The sequence below is a fragment of the Carettochelys insculpta genome, chromosome 4 (genome assembly GCF_033958435.1).
Source record: "Carettochelys insculpta isolate YL-2023 chromosome 4, ASM3395843v1, whole genome shotgun sequence".
NCBI classification, from domain to species: Eukaryota; Metazoa; Chordata; order Testudines; family Carettochelyidae; genus Carettochelys; species Carettochelys insculpta.
Window position 1 is genome coordinate 106,587,749 of NC_134140.1, and position 13,589 is coordinate 106,601,337.

The window sequence follows — 13,589 nt, forward strand, 5'->3', positions numbered from 1 at the left end:
ACCTATATAATAATGGGTGATTTCAATTGCCCCCATATTTATTGGGTACATGCCACCTTAGGACAGAATGCAGAGACAAAGTTTCTTGACACCTTAAGGCCGTGTCTACACTAGCCCAAACTTCGAAATGGCCATGCAAATGGCCATGTTGAAGTTTACTAATAAAGCGCTGAAATACATATTCAGTGCTTCATTAGCATGCGGGCGGCTGCGGCAGTTCAAAATTGACGCGGCTTGCAGCCGCGCGGCTCATCCTGACAGGGCTCCTTTTCAAAAGGACCCTGCCTACTTCGAAGTCCTCTTACTCCCCTCTGCTCATAGGAATAAGGGGACTTTGAAGTAGGCGGGGTCCTTTCAAAAAGGAGCCCCGTCGGGTCGAGCCGCGTGGCGGTGAGGCACATCAATTTCAAAGTGCCATGGCCGCCTGCATGCTAATGAAGCGCTGAATATGTATTTCAGCGCTTAATTGGTAAACTTCGAAATGGCCATTTGCATGGCCATTTCGAAGTTTGGGGCTAGTGTAGACACGACCTAAAAGACTGGTTTTCAGAGCAGCTGGTTCTGAAACCACAAAGGGAGAGGCAATTCTTGAATTAATTCTAAGTGAAGCACAGTATCTAGTTCAAGCAATGGCTATAGCTGGACCAGTTGGAAATAATGTCCATAATATAATAAAATTTAATATCTCTGTGGTAGGAAAAACACCACAGCAGCCCAACACAGTGGTGTTTAATTTCAGAAAGGGATACAATACAAAAATTAGGAGGTTAGTTTAATAGAAATTAGAAGGTATGGTACCAAAAGTGAAATCCCTGCAAGCTGCATGGAAACTTTTCAAAGACACCATAATAGAGGTTCAACTTAAATTTATACCCCAAAGTAAATAAAAACGTAGTAAGAGAACCAAATAAAGTGACACTGAGGCTTAACAACCAAGTAAAAGAAGCAGTGAGAGAGAAAAAAAGGCACAATTTAAAAAGTGGAAGAAAAATCCTAGTGAGGAAAATAGAAAGGAGCATAAAAGCTTGCAAATAAAGTGTAAAATACAAATCAGGAAGGCCAAAAAGGAATTTGAAGAACAGCTAGCCAAAAACTGAAAAAGTATTAGCAAAAAAATTTTAAGTACATTAGAATCAGGAAAGATGCTAAACAACCAGTGGGGCCACTGGACAATTGAGATGCTAAATGAGCACTGAAGGAAAAGGTCATTGCAGAGAAACTAAATGAATTCTTTACATCAGTCTTCATAGCTGAGGGTGTGAGGGAGATTCCTAAATATGAGCCATTCTTTGCAGGTGACAGATCTGAGGAAAGATGCATTAGAAGAGGTTTTGGAACAAACTGATAAATCAAACAGTAACAAGTCACTGGGCTCTGAAAGAACTCAGATGTGAAAATGCAAAGCTACTAACACTGATTTGTAACCATCCTTTAAACCAGGGGTCAGCAAACTTTCCAGGACGGAGAGCTGAAATTTGACCTTTTGACCTCTATGTACAGTCCAAGTGCCTGTGATACTTTTTAAAGTCACTAACAGTCCTACTTACAATAGCTTCATTAATAAATAAATAAATAAAGATGCAGAGCTTTACCATTTAGGTGCTGGTTGGTGGCATTAGCTGGTCTTTTGTTAATATGCAGGTGGCATGCCTTTGAGCAACATCCTGACTGTATGGGGGAAGAGGGTCAGGACTGATCTCCCACCTCACGTGATAATGAAAATAGGCTCCAATGCCACCCTTGGTACCTGTGCCAGGAGTTGCTGACACTTGGTTAAAATCATCTTTTGTACCAAATGACTAGAGGATAGCTAATGTGCTGCCAATTTTTAAAAAGGGAACTAGAGGTGATCCTGCTACAGGCTGGTAAAGTCTAACTTCAGCACTGTACAAATTGGTTAAAACTGTACTAAACAACAGAATTGTCAGACACACAAACAAACACAATTTGTTGATGAAGAGTCAGCTTGGCTTTTGTAAAGGGAAATCATTCCACAACAATTTAACAGAATTCTTTGAGGGGGTCAACAAGCATGTGGACAAGGGGACTCCAGTACACTTAGACTTCCAGAAAGCCTTTGGCAAAGTACTTCGCCAAAGGCTCTTGAGCAAAGAAGGCTGTCATGGGACAAGAGGGATGACCCCCTCGTGGACTGATAACTGGTTAAAAGATAGGAAACAAACGGTAGGAATATATGGTCAGTTTTTGGAATGGTGAAAGTTAACTAGTGTTTCCCCCGTGGGATCCATACTGAGACCAATCCTATTCAACATATTCATAAATGATCTGGAAAATGGGGTAAACAGCAAGGCGGCAAAATTTGTAGATGATACAAAACTGCTCAAGATAATTATTCTCAGCTGAATGCTAAAGAGCTTCAAAGGGATCTCACAAAGCTAGTGACCAGGCAACAAAATGGCAGATGAGTGCCAATGTTGACAAATGCAACATAACACATACTAGAAAACATAATCCCAATATTTATAAGTAGTATCTGGAATCATGGTTAAAATTGCCCTCCCCACATACACACACACCAAAATCTAAAATGGTGGCCCTCTTGGCTGTACCTGTTCTGTAGATAGAGAAGTCAATCCTCCAGGACTGTCCATCTGGCATCCTCCAAGAACAGCAAATTTAAAATACATATCTTTAGAACCCCTACAGATACTACAATGAAAACCACTGAAAAAGAAGAAAGAACACAGAGAGATTTTCTGAGCAGGATTTCACAGATCACTCCTGCTAATCTGATTCTTTTACCGGTGATCGACTTCCAAATTCTGAGGTATTGTATTTAGCTTGTGTGCATACTAGCTTGTGTGACTGGTGCTAGTTCAGCAGGTTTGTTTGTTTGTTTCAAAAACCCTTTTTGTGAAAACCAAATCTTTTGTCAGGAAGGTTTCTTATATTCGGTATACAATTTCTGGTCAAAATGACACAAAGACCCACCCTAGAGGTCAGTGCATTCAACCTAGATGTGCAAACACTTGGTCTTCCTGATTCAGGGCAGCAATTTCAACCTACTTCTCCCATATCTCAGGTAAGTACTCCAGGGACCCTTTCTCTGTATGTTTTATGAAATATTTTGAAACCCAAATCTTAAGTTGATCCTGATATGGAATGGAAAAAATCTTTGAAATCTCATACATTTTAATTTGATGGGAAAACCACCTTCCAACCCCCTCTAATAATAATTTCATTGCTATTGCTGATCACGTTGTCATCTCTATCTCACCTGCGCACTGAATTTCTCACTTTATAACACACCCTGACATCTTTTCATCTTGGTTCAATTTTGTTTTCATTTTTCTCCTGTGGAATGCAGCAAAACTCAACTAGCTACAACGTCAGTGTTCCATCAGCAACACTGGTAAGAGGATGTTCCACCAACTTTCCCCAATATTATTCCTTGGTTGTTTGACTGAACAGTTAAATAGTGTCACTGAAAGGGATAACTGACTGCATTTTCTTAAATTTGCAGTCACAGCTCAAATCTGAGCACATCATTTTTCTCCCCGAAGCTTAAATTGCCCTATAAATTACATATCTTTTCCTGATAATGAATCAGAGTCTGTACTTATGGATTATGAATAAGTCCTGAAAGATGGTAAGAAAGAGTGGTTTCCAATTTGTTTATGTTCGTTTTAAACTTTTAATGTGAAAGTAACAGAGAAATCTCCTCCCCTATCTTCCCAGTCGTAACTGAATCTTAATATGACCTCCCTCACCCCATTAGCACTTTTGGATCATTGACTTCCTGCTCGTGTAGACATCTTCTGTTTCAGGACCCATCATTTAGGCCAGGGATGGGAGGAACCTTTGTTGGGTTGGGTGCCACTGACCCACAGAAAAATCAGTAGGGGGCCACACAAAAGTGAGAAGTTACTAAATAAATAAATAAACAAACAAGCAAGCAAACAAATAAAAACCTGACATGACCCCAAACTGAGAAGCAGAACAAAAGACATTCCGCTCATTTCTCTTGCACATCATCCCCAGAACCTAGGAGCGCCTAGACTAGTAGAGGTTGTGGGGCCCCTTACATTCTGGGGTGGGGCCAAAAAGAGGGGTTCAGTAGGTGAAAGAGGGCTGCTGGGAAGTGGGTTTGGGGTCTGGGTGGGTGACAGGTGTGGGAGCAGCCTGGGGGTATGAGGGCTGAATGGGAGATAGGGTACAGGAAGGAAGTATGGGTGTGGGGTCTGGTCACTATGGGGGTGCAGGAGTGAGTGGACTCTGGGCAGGAGATGATGAAGGATCTGAGAGGAAGGGGTGCAGAAACAGAATAAGGAGACCTGAGTGATAGGGAGTGCTTAGGTGCACAGCTTCCCAGGGACACATATGGCTTCATGTCCCCCACTTCTTCTAGGCACTGCTCCCGGATGCTCCTACTGGCCACAATTCCAGCCAACTGAACAGCAGAAGAAAAGCCTAAAGGTAGCACTTCACTACGCTGCTGTGTCCCCAGCCGTGAAGCTGCGTCCTCCCCCACCACCCTACCTGGCAAGCGGAGCTTGTAGGCCAAATCCAGCCCTGGCTTGCCTACTCCAGCCAATGGGGCTTGGGGCTTGCTCCCCACAATGCAACAGAAAGTTGGTGTTGCGGGGAGCAGAGCAAGGCTGGAGTGCCAGGACAAGCTCCCCAATCCTGGGGAGGAGGAGTCCTGAGCCTACAGAGCCAATCCAGGCAAGATGCTGGCTAAATCTGGCCCACAAGCTGGAGATTCTTCACCCCTACTTTAAGCCCTGTTTCAGCAAACGTCAAGCATGTGCGGAGTCCCTATGAAGTCATGGGACTATTTATGTGGTTAACAGTACGCACATGCCAAAGTACTTGACCAGATCAGGACTCTGAAGGGTGCTTTTACAATGTGAGGGGCCAGCGTTTCCTTCAGATTCTTTCCGTCTACGGGCAGAATAAATTTTGTTATGTGTACCAAGCCATGTACAGATGTACACCATCAGTAGATAGAGATAATGCCAACTTTATGCAGCTGTGGGCACTCTGCTAATTAGCTGGGCAGCGCCTCGCACTCAACTTACAGGAAACACTGGTGGGGGCTCAGGATGCTATAAGGGACAATCCAGATAGCCCACTTGTTCCATCACCTGTGTGGAATCCCAAGCCAGGGAAGCCGTCCATAGAATCTGAAGATAAGATAGGGAGAGAACTGACCTGTCCTCTGTAAAGACCGTAACAGATCCATAGAAGGAACCTGCTAAATGTGGATACCTCAGAGGATGAGATGTAAAGTACTTAAGGTGTTATTTTCACATTGTCAAAGTTTGACCAAATGTTGGGCATACTGAAGACAAGTGGGCAAATACAAGATCTGTGTGACAAAATTTATATTAACTTAGGTTTTTAAAGCTTTTTCTTCTCAAGGAGGTAGCCCCTAAAATGAGCATTGAAAATCAGAAGGAAAATTTTTGAAACCAACTTTCAGAATCCTAAGTGACAAGACCCAATATATTCCAAAACACTGCATTCCAAAATGGCGTCATTTGCAAGAGCTTTGTTTAACATTCGGTAATTAATTAAGCTTTGTAAGATAAATATCACTGACATCAGGATGCAGGGCCTTTGCCTTTTAAACAAAACTTCAAAGGGACGACTCACATGATTAAGGAAATGCACATGCCTTGCTGAATCTGGGCCATAGTTAGCAAGTGCAAATAGTACACCAAATCCAGCAAGCACTCCAGAAACATCAATCCAGTTCAGGAGCCTCATCCAAATCCCATTAAAATCAACTGAAAGACTCCCATAGAGTTCAGCACCCCAAGAGAGTAGGAGGTTTGCATGCATTGAGCTTTCAGGATGTGGCCCAATAATTAAAAATGCTACAGTGGTAACATATGACATCAAAATGCAATCAATAGAATGACTTCTAGTTACGTATTCATTTGGTTTGTAACTTCCTGAGTTTATTGGAACATTGCAAGCTCTCTTTTCTTCCTCCCTCATAAGGAGCTTTGAAAGCTGTGGTAGTGTAAAGCTCTCACGGTGGTTGCATAAGGATCATCAATAATTTTACCTAAAGTTGGGTTATTTGATTTCATCTTGGGACTTACTTCTTTGCATATGTACAACTGGAAGTTTGTGAAGGGCATCCAGTGCATTGCATGGGATGCTGCTTCATTGCAATGTAGAAGAAGTCCAAATAACAAAGACCAAAGAGCAGAAACTTGACTGCTGAGTGGTTGCTTTCTAACTGCAATTTAAAATAATTCTAAACATGCAGTAGACAAATTATATGTTAAGCACGTAAGGCTGGGGTCAGCAACCTTTCCCAGGCAGAGTGCCAAAATGTGACTTTTCGATCACTATGTCTGGTTGGAGTACCAGTGATACTTTTTAACAGTCCTATTTACAACAGCTTCATTAATAAATAAAGATGCAGCACTCTACTGTTCAGCTGGTGGCTGGTTGAATTAGCTGGTCTTTTGTTAATCTGCAGGCAGCATGGCTTTGAACAAACTCCTGGCTGCAAGGGGGAGGTGGGGAGAGGCTCAGCTCCTGCCTCACATGCTGATGAAAATTGGCTTGTGTGCCACTCTTGGCACCTGTGCCAGGGGCTGCTGATCCCTGACATAAGGTAATTGTAGCTATCAAACACTTCTTTCGTGATTCTTCTTTATACATGTATAAAGTTTGTAGATCACACCATGGTGGGAGGCATTGCAAGTGCTGTGAGGATACGATTATAATTCAAAGTGATCTAGACAAATAGGAGAAATGGTGTGAGGTAAACTGGATAAAATTCAGTAAGAGTATATGCAAAGTACTCCTTCGGAAGGAACAATCAGTTTCAAACATGCAAAATGGGAAATGACTGACTAGGAAGGAGTACCACAGAAAAAGACCTAAGGGTCATAGCAGACCACAAGCTAAAATGAGTCAACAGTGTGACACTGTTGCAAAAAAGCAAATGTCATTCTGGGATGTATTAATAGACATGCTGTAAGCAAGACACACAGAGTAATCCTTCTATTCTGCTCTTTGCTGTCTTTGCTGATTAGGCCTCAAATGGAACACTGTGCCCAATTCTGGGCATTACATTTAAAAATGTGGACAATTTGGAAAAGATCTAGAAAAAAAAACAAAAAATAACAAAACCCTAATTAAAGATCTGGAAAACATCTCCTACGAAGGAAGATTAAAAGAATTGGATTTTTTTTACTCGAGAAACGAGAAGACTAAAAGGGGACATGATAACAGCTTTCAAGAACCCAAAAAGTTGTTACAAGTAGGAGGGAGAAAAATTATTTTCCTTAAGCTCTGATGATAGGACAAGAAGCAGTGGGGCTTAAATTTCAACAAGGGAAATTTAGGCTGGACATTAGGAAAGATTTCCTTATTGTCTGGGTGGTTGAACACAGACACAAACTGCCTAGAGACACTCTGGAATCACCATCATTGAAGATTTTTAGGAGTAGGTTAGACAAACACCTGACAAGGATGGTCTAGTATAATACCTGGTCCTGCGGTGAGGGCAGAGTGAGGGTGGGCTTGTTGACCTCTTGAGTTCTTCCAGTTCTACTTTTCTATGATTCTTTAATTCTGTCACCACACATTAATTCAGAATGTTGTATCACTCTCTCATGTTCGTTGCACAATAAATACCATAATGAAAGGCTAATCCAGAGTGCTAAAAAGTCCTTGATTTGAAAGCAAAAATAATCCAGCAAAACCCTCAGAGACACATTAAGTATGGAAGCTAACAATCTGACTACAAGGTAACCCAATAAATCATAGTAGAAATGCTTTCTAAAATAGTAAACTAAAGGTATGCACAGAAATACAGGTTGAACCTGGGGACCTGAATGATGCTGGACAAGAGAATCTGTCAGATGATGGGAAATTGATATATTCTAACATATTACCAATGCTACCACTGCTTAGTGGACCCTTAGAAAAGATGTTTAGGGGTAAATTATAGCTGCTTAACAGCACACAACACTGTAAACAAACTGTATGGGACCATGGGAAACTTGGCCACACCCACGATAAGTGGTTGTCCAGCTAACGAAAATCATGCCGGATTACGGAGTTCTCCAGATGAGAGAGTTCTGAATTAGAGAGGTTAAACTTGGATAAGGTTTTCAATTTGTCATTAAACGTACTTCTTATTAGTTAATAATTAATTCTGTTACAGGCTGAAGACTGCTTTGCTTTACCTTTGGTTGCTCCTTATTCCCAGGAGCCATTCTGGTAACTAAGGGCAGTCAGGGCATAGACACACCAGCCATACTCCTTTTACCCTAGACACATCCTTTCACTAAGGTCAGGAAGGTGTTATGGTAAAGGCTGTGCCTCCTAGAACAAGAACTCTCTGGTCCAGCAGGACCAGGGATGTTCCTGGACCAGAGAGACAGGCAGGAGGGCAAACAGGAGCCTGTATCCTCTAGCAGCCCAGGGGGGCTAGAGCAGGCATCCCCAGCAACCCTGACGGGGGCAGCCACGTGAGGCCAGACATGGCGTTCCCAAGCAACACCACAGGGGCAGCTGCATGAGATCAAAGCCAGTATCCCCCTTGGCAGCCCAGTGGGAGACAGCCAAGCAGGGCCAGAGCCACATCCCCAGCAGCCCCACAGGACCAGGGCCAGGACCAGAACCAGCATCCCCTAGCAACCCCTCATGGCCAGGGTGGGCATGCCCCAGCAGCCCCATGGAGTTGAAGCCATGTCCCCAGGTTCCTGCAGCAGCCATGTGTGGCCAGGGCCAGGGCTGGCAACACTGTCAGCCTCATGGGCAGGCAATGTAGAGAGGAACTCCCATGGCAGCACAAGCTGGAGCCCAGCCAGCCCAGTAGCACATAGGTGAGCAACCCAGTGTGGGAGGGTGTTGGCAGCTTGGGGGCCTATTCAGGAAACCTCCCTTGATCCGGCAAATTCTCTTATTAAGGAGAACATGCCAGTCCAGGGGGGTGCAACCTTTATAGGAATTTACATTCTACACTCTTACACACAGGGACTAATCCACTAGAAACTTGAGTACATGTAACACCAAGCAAAGCCTAAGCTATTTGTCTCATTTCCCCAGAATGTAACTCCTCACTTTTTCTTTTGCATTATTTTTCAGGGATAATAAATCTAGTGGATGGAATGCAATATTAGCTGTGTGTGTAATATCACCATGTCAAGAGCAACCAACTCACTGGTTCTACACTAGCTTTTCTTTGTCCCTTCTCTTCATGGGTTGTGACAACAGCAATCCCTAATTGTTTGCTATTACAAATAAATAACTTGAAATGTAATATTCAAGTAATATTCATGAGTTGGATGCTGATCATAGAGCTAATAAATGCACCAAATACTTGAAATGTCCAGGAGGATCATATCAGATTTCTATTGAGGTGAGTCACCAGTGTGGCTCTCGTTCACTTTAGAAGGATTACTCTACACAGCTGGTTAAAATAAACATAGTGCAGGATCAGCATGTATAAGTTATAAGCACAAAAAGCTAATTTCTCAAAGTTTCCTAGTGTTTAGGTTCAAGACCTGATTTCTGCCAAGTCAGGTACTTAACACCTCTTTAACAGTAACCTTATTTTATATTAACATGCCATGTCTTTGCTCTTATCACTGCGTAGGAAGGGTCAAATGAATCCAGGAAAATCCCCTATTCACCTTGCTTACTTCTAGAATCAAACTCAGAATGAACTATAAAAGCCCAGATACTTCCTTCCTCACTTTTAGTTTCCTGCTGGGAAGGAAAAGGAAGTGCCAAAATATTTGGAAAAAAACTGTTCTTGTGGTATTTCCAGCTGGGCCCTGAAGCAAACATGTCCTGAAATCTCAAACAAAAGCCCTGTTGCCCAAGATATCCAGCCTGACCTTTCAACATACAATAGGTTTGACTAGTTCAGATAACCACTCAGAAGTTTGGATGATTACCTGAACCACTTTGTCAACCGAACGCACAAATAGATTACATACGCAGCACACTAATCTTTGTACTTACCATGAATCCTTTTTGAACAGTTTTTAATTTATGATTATGACCATCTTAATCATGCTCCTTTTGATGTTCTAATATAAAAAAGCAAATTAAACATTTCAGAACATAGCAAGACACACCCATTATTATCTAGTCTATTTCTAGTATGTTCAAAAATACTTGCAGATCAGAATCACTGCAATTCCGGGCAGTCAGAAGTTGGCAGTGTTTCTGTTCTACTTGAGTAGATTAAGTCCAGGCCTGGTGGAGAATGACAAATAACTCCAAATTTTTTTTTTCAAAATTCAAAATGTAAATTAATGCACCAGTCAATGCAAATGTATGACTCTTTTTTTGCAAAAAGGTGCCAGACTATTATAAAAAAGTAGGAGATGGAACAATAACCTGGTAATTGTTGCATTATATTAATTAATATCTTAATTCATGTTCTTTAATAAACATGGCAGTCACAATAACTCCCTAAAATATTTGCCAATTCATAGTTACTGCTATTCAAATTGTTTTAATATTAAATTGTTTTAATATTCGTATTCATATCTTGGTTTCCTGTTATAATTCAATGTGTGTGTACACACAAGTTTGTATATCTATGCACAAGTATTACATTTATCATACATGGATGTATACACATGCACACCTAACACAGCAGTTGAAATAATTTTGTCTGTATATTAGAATGTGAAGACAGAAGGAGAGCTGTGTAAATACATGAATAATTACCTATTTTCTTTCACAGCTTTAACTTTCAGGCCTTCTGCCTTTGTTGAAAACTCAGTGACACTTACGTGGCTTTTGAATCCTCATCATCAATGTTCACAAAATGACACCAGTTAGCTCACTGAGTTGGGAGTGGTTTTACGTTATTGGTAAACATGGATGGGAAAGGTCCATGTGTTTTTTGTCACGATTCTAATGTAATTCAACAGCAAGCAGGGTCTATGTATTCTACGTATTTATTTAGGAAGTATTAACAGCTTTACAAATCCTTGCTATGTAATTATCAGAAACACACAATCATTGCAACAGTGAGCTTTTTGTCTAAACAGACATCTACAGGAAGGTAGTTATCAAGCTCTCTCTTTAACAGGGTGTTACCACCATACAGAGTAAGCATCGCGACAACACAGGGTTTTGCTTTCTACAACTGAATTTATTTTCAACGATTTAGTGCACGTCACTGGGGAGCATATTTATTAGATTTCAACCATATAGATACCAATTATTTTTGCACTTGACACAGCATAGCAAAATAAACAGATGCAACAGTTAGAGGTAGCAACATGACAATCAGAACCAAGATTGAGTACAGCATTGTTACCAGAACTTAACCAGGTTGCAAACAGAGCAATGACCCCTTAACTGTTCTGAGTTAACTGTGTTGCCAAAGAACCGCAACAAACGGGGAAAAGAAGGGAGTCCTTATAATACTATCGGTTACATGAGTCAGACTTTGGAGACCCTGAGTAGAAAGCCAGGTAAACTGAAGGTGAGAATAACACTTGAGAGTTATAACTAAATGTTATCATAATTTGCCATGCTGACATTGAATTTCCCTTTTACCACCCTTTTCAACAACTGCAGGTGTGATCCCACAGGGGAAAAAAGAAAACACTGTCAACTCCTCTCCTCAAAATTCCCACTTCATTTCCTGAAACCAGTAACCAAGGAAAACTCTTCAGCCTACCACCTCCTCTGCCAGAGCAACCCTTGCCACACTCCCTCGTCCCATCAGAGCACAATGATAGCAACACAGGTGGTGGCACTGACACCTACACACGTTGACATACTGCCTGTGTGCTACCCTTCCTGTCATCAGTGCTGCTGAAGATCACAAGCATACACCCCACAGCTAGCTCCAGACACCCAAACTATAGCAGATGGCTTCAATCCTTCTTATGTAGCACAATACAAATAGAAATCTGCATTCCTCTAAAACACAATGATAAACAGTGTGTATATCTGTGTGTTTAATTCTTCCAGGTTATGTGGTGTATCTTGGTTACAGCGTCTTCTGTGTGTGATGGATGACTGAGGCTTTGTGTCTGTGATGTTCTAACACCCGTGGTGTTTGTGTCATCTGTGGTATTCACTGCAGTGCTCTCTGTGTCAGACAGACATGTGACAGTGCCATACAGTGGGTGTTGCAAGGCAGGTGCATGTCAGTGCCATGCACTGTGTTCAGAGATGTGTGTGCGTGCTTGTGCCAGGCAGTGGGTTTGTGAAGTACGTGTGTCTGTCCCACGCAATGTGTTGTGAGGCAGGTGTGTGTCAGTCCCATGCAGCGCCTGTTGTGAGGGGATTCAGTGCCATGCAGTATGAGGCAATGGTGTACCAATGACAAGCAGTATGTTTTGTGGTGTGTGTCTGTCCCATGCAGTGATTGTTGGGGGGGCTGTCAGTGCCATGCAGTGTGTAGCTATGAGGTGTGTCCATCCCATGCAGTGGGTGCTGTGAGCTCTGTGTGTGTGTCAGTGCCACACAGTGTGTTGTTGTGACCTGTGTGTGTCAGTCTCATGCAGTGGATGTTGTCAGGCGTGGGTGGGTGTATCAGCGCCACGCAGTGGGTGTTGGGAGGCAGTGTGTGTCTGCCCCATGCTACGTGCCCTCTGCAGGGTGCACCCACCTGGCGAATGCGTGCCTGGCCGGCGGGGGGCGAGGACCCGCCTCCCGGCACGGGGGAGGTGGGTGAAGCCATCTTCCAGCTGCTGGGCTCCCGCTCGCTGGCCCTTTGCTCTCCCCAGCCCCGCTGCCCGCTGTCCGCCTGCTACCGCAGCGTCCCGGCCTCTCCTCTGCCAGCGCCAAGGGCAGGCGGCAGCTCCGCTCATGCCACAGCCCCGGCTTCTCTGCAGCCCCGAGCAGCCGCGTGCCCGCCCCGCAGGCCCCTGCGCGCACCGCAGCGCCGGCGGGGAAGCGCTGGAAGCCGCTCAGTGCATGACCTTGCTCGGAAAAGTCAGCGGCAGTGCGGCGCTGCCTCCGCGGTGGGGCGGCTCCCGCTGCAGCCAGCCGCACCAGCCCTGCTGCCGCTGCCGCCGCTCTCCCAGCCCGTGTGCGGCGGCCGGGGGGCGCTGCTGCTGGGTTATTCTAGCAGCGCTCAGCGAGCGAGGTGGAGGCTGGGCCGCTGATGAGCTCAAGGACAGCTCCTGCCTGCGACTGAGGGTGGGAAAGACGGGGGTGAGCCCCCCCCCCCGCACCAGCCCGCCCCGCAGCGCCTGGGACTCGCTGCCCCGTAGCAAACTGGCGGAGGAAGCCGGTGCCTCGCTGGCGGCACGGGGAGAAGCGCCAGGGGCGCCTCGTGTTTCAGTGTCAGCTTGGCCCCGGGGGGAGACAGAACCTGCCCGGCGTCCACCTGCGAGCTACCTCGGTGCCGGGGCTGCCCCACTGCCCGGGCCTTTCACGGCAGTTGCCAAAACCTGGTGCCTGGGTTAGTCACGTTTCTGGTGACAGCACGGAAAGAAGCGGGGGAGTGGGGGACAGATGTTTGTACCTACAGTACTTACTCAGGCACCTGGCTCTGGGTCCTGGGGCCATGGTGCTAGGAAATAACAAACCAGCACAAATGCTCTCATGCTAATACTAGTTCTGTCCAGGGTATGTCTGTAACTAAAGGCTACACAGGTAGACAATTC

General features: G+C 44.2%; 1 long non-coding RNA gene across 1 annotated transcript; it reads right to left on the reverse strand.

Annotated features, from left to right (window-relative positions):
- Positions 1–558: 558 nt before the first annotated feature.
- On the reverse strand, positions 559–13,010 carry LOC142012711 (uncharacterized). The gene is made up of 4 exons (XR_012645438.1): positions 12,587–13,010; positions 9,967–10,034; positions 2,571–2,685; positions 559–1,304 (listed from the first exon to the last, which is right to left on the reverse strand). It is a non-coding gene; the product is annotated as an uncharacterized LOC142012711 (long non-coding RNA).
- Positions 13,011–13,589: the final 579 nt, after the last annotated feature.